The sequence below is a fragment of the Ailuropoda melanoleuca genome, chromosome 1, assembly GCF_002007445.2.
Source record: "Ailuropoda melanoleuca isolate Jingjing chromosome 1, ASM200744v2, whole genome shotgun sequence".
Lineage (NCBI taxonomy): Eukaryota > Metazoa > Chordata > Mammalia > Carnivora > Ursidae > Ailuropoda > Ailuropoda melanoleuca.
This window is the reverse complement of record NC_048218.1, coordinates 151774225-151780570: the sequence shown is the minus strand read 5'-3', so window position 1 is coordinate 151780570 and position 6346 is coordinate 151774225.

Sequence of the window (6346 nt, the reverse complement as noted above, 5' to 3'; positions counted from 1 at the left end):
AATGTCTTTCAAGAGTGATCTGTAGTTTCTAGAGTATAGATCCTTTACCTCTCTGGTTAAGTTAATTCTGAGATATTGTATGACTTCAGTGCTGTTGTAAATGGAATCGATTCCCTAATTTCTCTTTCTTCAGTCTCATTGTTCGTGTATAGAAATGCAACTGATTTCTGAGCATTTATTTTGTATACTGCCACATTACTGAATGTTCAAAATCATTAGCCATCAGGGAAATTCAAATCAAAACGACCTTGAGATACCACCTTACACCAGTTAGAATGGCAAAAATCGACAAGGCAGGAAACAACAAATGTTGGAGAGGATGTGGAGAAAGGGGATCCCTCTTACAGTATTGGTGGGAATGCAAGTTGGTACAGCCACTCTGGAAAACAGTGTGGAGGTCCCACAAAAAGTTAAACATAGAGCTACCCTATGATCCAGCAATTGCACTACTGGGTATTTACCTCAAAGATACAGACGTAATTAAGAGAAGGGCCATATGCACCCCTGTTCATAGCAGCATTGTCCACAATAGCTAAACTGTGGAAGGAGCCAAGATGCCCTTCAACAGACGAATGGATAAAGAAGATATGGTCCATATATACAATTGAATATTACTCAGCCATCAGAAAGAACAATTACCCAACATTTGCAGCAACATGGATGGAAATGGAGGAGATTATGCTAAGTGAAATAAGTCAAGCAGAGAAAGACAATTATCATATGATTTCTCTCATTATAGAACATAAGAAATAGCAGTGAGATCGGTAGGAGAAGGAAGGGAAGAATGAAGGGCGGTAAATAGAAGGGGGAATGAGCCACTAGAGACTATGGGCTCTGGGAAACAAACTGAGGGCTTCAGAGGGGAGGGAGGTGGGAGATTGGGATAGCCGGTGATGGATATTAAGGAGGGCACATATTGCATGGAGCACTGGGTGTTATACGCAAATAAGAATTATGGAACACTACATCAAAAACTAAGGATATACTGTATGGTGACTAACATAACATAATAAAAAATCATTATTTAAAAAATAAATAAATAAATATTATTTGGTCCACAGTCCCATCTTGCTATTCAGATGACTAAATCCGCCCACCGAAAAAGCCAAATAGCTTATCCCAGCCTAGGGCAATTTGATTTGAATGTTAAAGCTCGATGGTTGGTCTGAAATTGCATCAGCTGGCTAGACCATCTCTTGCCATGACATTTCCTGCCACATGGGTCTGAATTAGGCAATTTGGCTGGTACTGTTTTTATGTTAAGCTTCCTCTTCTAGATATTTTTGCCTTTCCCTGAAATCATAGGTTTTACAGCATTATTTCAGGTAGATAGGAATGATTTTTGCACCCCCTTTCTTTACAAATATATATATAGATAAAAATATATAAATATATATAATTATATATTAAAATATGTAAATATATATTGTTTTATTTTATTTTATTTTTTTCCCCATAGCTCTGAGAGAGTTTCTTCAGCTTTTGGTCTGGCTCAACACTTCTTCTGAAAATAATAAAGTTTAATATTCCATCCATAACTGTCTACCAGACACAAAGATGCTCAGTTTTGCTCAGGTAGAAAAACACAATCCCTAAAATACATATACAGGCACACTTGACCATAATCTTCAAGGGATAATTTGAGATACAAGTTTGTTTTGAGAGGAATGATTTTAACTTGGTTTCAATTAGAATTACCTAATTGGCATTTATTGTTTCTTTTCTACGTGCTAAAGTAATGCATATAAATTGAAGGGAATTTAGAAAATACATTAAAAAAAGAAAAATTCCATTCTGACATAATAACTAAATATTTTTTTATATATATTTAATCTTTATATGGATACATACATGATTTTTGAACAGCATTAGTATCATACTGAACATGATTTTTCTTTTTAAAATTTCCTTTTATTATAGTTGAAAATTATGAGATTTAACATTAAAATCTGGGGAGACTGGTGGTAGGTCACTTTATAATCTTCAGTTACCCTTTGGTAGAATGTATCCCTTTCATATGCTTTTAATTTTTAAAACTTTTCTCAGTTCTTAGCCTTTATATTTTGTTCCTCACTCTTTGAGAAAGCTAAGTATAGTAGCCAAATAATCAAAGAAGGTCACAGCTCTAGAAAAGATGCACAGTATTTTGCTTTAGTAGGGAATCTGGAATGAAATGAATAAACTATACAAAAGATTTAAATGATTGAGCCAATTTTCCCTGTGAGGGGACAAGTATTTGGAAAAAATAAACACCAGACCAATGCAGCAAGTGGAGCTAAGAAAACATAAGGAACTGTCATAGAACGTGTACTTCTTATCCTCAGAGATAATTCAGAGGCAATACAACAATGTATAGAGATAAATGGATAGTTTTGAAAACACTATTTAGAAAATAAATAAATAAATATAGATATATCTATACCTATAAATTATATAAGCCTTCAAATAAAGAATGTAGAAAAAGATTAACAGAATAAACAAATAACAAAATACAGAACAAGGAAATAATAAAGAGAATGTCATTAAATGAACTGGGAGACAAAGATATGATTTACAAAACTGCAAGCTCTTTTTCCTTTTTTTCCCTAAATATCAGTAAGCCAGACATACATTTACAAAAATCGATCTGGGAAATGGGAACAAATAAAGCACAGAATGAAGTAGGTGAAATAACTAAAGGTACAAAAGACATATTGAGACTTACCAACTTATGCTGTAGGTAATAATTTAACAGTGCATTAGAAAACCAAATTAAATGGACAAATAAAGTAAAAATGTAAAGAGACCAAATTAGTAAAAGATGGAAAAGTAACTTGAATAAACCAGCTGCCACTAAATATATTTTATTACTAGATGGGAGCTTTCTGTCTTAGAAAGCACCAGACAAGGAAAAATTTACAGGTAATTCCTACCATGTATTCACAGAAGAGTGCTAATTTCTAGTTTATACAGGTTGAACCAAAAAATGAGAAAAGAGAAAAAAATGCCAAACTATTGTTATGAGGCCACATTTTATTTCCATTGGCTGCATTTTGTCAAGAAGACTTTTGCTTTGAAAAACCAGTAAGCAAGGACCTTTTTCCTAATTCCATTTCTATTTCAATTTTCTATTTCCATTTCAATTTAAAATGTCTTCCAAACTGTATTTTGTGCTAATGAGAATCAGAATCAGAATTAATCCCTTATGCTTTTTTCCTATGAAATAAGAGCAATTTACAAACCAAACCTATAAAGTAGGAGTGAAAGAGAACAAAAGCATTGAATTTTATTCCACTACAAAAAATTTAAGATGAACTTTTCTCCTTATTAATTTTTAATTTATTTTTATTGACATATAATTATCACAGTGTTATTAATTTCAGGTGTACAACATAATTGATTTTTTTAAAGGTTAAAGAAATAATACGTTCCTATAATTACAGAAACTTTTTTTTTGTATAGATTCTTCCTACACATTCTGGAAAACAGGAAAAAATATTTTTCTTGTCTAAAGAAAGAATGACATATCCTTAATTTTAATTTGCTTAACAAATGTTTAGTTATTTAATTGATATGGGTTGAAATAATTGATTTTGAAGTCATCCCTGTGTATAACATAGTGGTTAGTAGTTCAGGCTTTGCAGTTAAGAAGCCGGATTTTATTTCCACTTCCTCCTTAGAAGCCGTGTGGCCTTTAGCAAGTTAGGTAAACACTCTTAGCCTCCACATCTCTAAAATGGTAATGATACCTTAAAGAATTTTTGTAAGAATTACATGAGGTAACTAATATAAAGAGATTTAGAGCAGCTGCTCTCCAGTAACCCTGTATGCATCTTAGTTATCTGTGCTGTGATAGATTTTGTTAGAATAATTCAATTATAATTTAAAGTAAAGAATCTTAAGCTAAAAGCTTAAGCAACATGATATACATGATGAACAAAAACGCCTTTAAAATAACTCTTAAAAACACATTTAGGATACTAAATTAGCTTATGCTGTAGAAAAATTCTATTTGCTATCATTTAATGTCCTAGGAGCCAAAGACTACAATTCCTGGTTGGAAATGTTACGTATAGCGACTCAAAACTTGGAAATAAGGTGAAAGAAGTACAGCACAACCTTTCAACATCATCCTGAGGCACTGTTTAACAAGTCCATCCAACGATTTTTAATCATCTAAAACTACACTGTCTAATATGGTAAACACCCGCCATTTGCGGTCATTGAGCACTTGCGGGTCAGCATTAAGATGGGCTAGAAGTATAAAATGGACTCCAAATTTTGAAGACTTAGTAAGGAAAAAAGAATGTAAAATATCTCATTAATAATTTGTTACTTTATGTGTTAAATTGATAATAGTTTTCACATAATAGGTTATATAAAGTTAATTATTAAAAATAATTTCGACATTTTCTTTTTTTTCAATGTGCTTACTGGAAATTTTTGAATTACTTATGTGGGTGGTATTTTATTTCTATTGGATGGTGCTGCTCTAGAGAATATAGCCTTGTGTGATTCACTATTTACAATTAACTAAATCCTGGACTCTGAAAAGGTGCACGGTAACTGGTAGATTTAGTTGCAGTAGGAGTGCATTTCTCTCTGGTAGCAAACATAACCCTACAGGTTACGACTTTATTGCCCTGAAGGACAGCAAGCAGTTTTCTAAATAGCCTAGGAATCTTATTACAACATTTTAAAAACATGTGTATATGTACTCGAGTCTTAAAATGATCTTTTAACCGGCTCATCTTCTTGACTCCCTCATTAATGAAACCTCTAATGATTTAATAGATATGGTTTAGAAGAGATCATTCTAATTAACAGTACACGTGAAAGAAAGTCTTTCTCAACTTTTCAAAAAACGATACTTTGATAGAAAAAAGTTCTTATCATGCTTATAATCTTTGAATTAGTTTAGCTTTACAGTCTGACTTTTGTAAATTAACTGCAGAATGCTTTTCTTAAAATTCAGCTAGGACACAATTTAACAACGTTCTGAAAGTCACTTTACAATTCACAATTCACAAACAACTCGCCAAGAGAAATATAACCAGGAGTTCATGGCATGACCTTTATCCATTGTCTGCAAGGATGTGAACACAGTATCGTAGAGATTTATGTCAATTAGATCACTTCTCTCATGAATCTTTGAGCAGTTAATCATTAACATTCCCAGCAAGCCTTAATGCTAAACCCGTGTTTGCCTGGCAGTGATGAATAGACTTAGCAATCCCTGAAGTGCACGCATTTTCTCTAAAAGCTTCCTTTCTTACCTCAAGGGATAGTATTTCCATTTCAAGTACAATGAACAAGAATCTTAAAATTTCAACATTCCTGACAAATGCAGAGCAACGTTAAGTGCATACTACTCTGCAAAGATACTAATTTAGAAATCAGTTCTTTCCACCTATTGTAAGCTAGAAGCAAAGAGGTGCGTGGAATTTATAGGTACTCCAGTACTCCTCCACTGCTGGTGGGTACCTTCAGCTTCACTGGCTCCCACCAGTGGGAATCAACAAGGTCATTTACGCCTTCTGCAGCTCAGATTACCCAGTGAAGCCATTTATTCCACAGAGTTTTAATGGGCATCTACTACTCATCAGCTGCTGTACTTGGCGCTGGGGCACAGCAGTGAACACTGACAAAATCCTGGCCTTTCCTGTTAGTAGGGAGACCCTAATGGCTGAAGAAGAGTACAGGAAGGCAGTAGTGGGTGAGTTAAGTCAAGTAACCAGGACAAGAGAGCAAAAGACCATGCAGGATATTGAAAGAACTTTGGCTTAAGATGTAAAAGACACTGGAGAGTTTTAAGCAGAAAAATGACACATTAGGAATTGCATTTCACAAGAGTCAAACACCTCTACTGCTCTGTTGAGAATGGACTAAGGTAAGGGTGGGCCTCCGGGAAGCCCCCAGATAGGAGGTTATGGCAATAATTCAGGCAAGGGATAATGGGGATTTTCGCCGTGTGTTTGCTAGAGATGGTGCAGAATAGCTGAGGTTACAGTACAATGTGAAGTAGAAAGGACAGGATTTGTTGATGTGTGGTGTGAAATAAAGAATAGAGATAGAGCAACTCTGCTTTATTTTTATTTCTTGCCTGAGCAAGTGGGAGAATGGAGTTGCTCTTTAATGAGATAGGCAAGACTATGAGAGAATCAGTAAAAAATATCAGGGCTCAGTTTTGAGCATGTTAAGTTGAGAGGGCAATTAGACATTGTGGGGAGAAGTCCAGTTGTCTGTCTGGAGTTGAGCAGAGAAGACAGGGCTAGAGATATATATTAGGAAGTCTTAGGCATGTAGATGACATTTATTTTTTAGATTTTATTTAAATTCAAGTTAGCTAACATATAGTGTACTATTA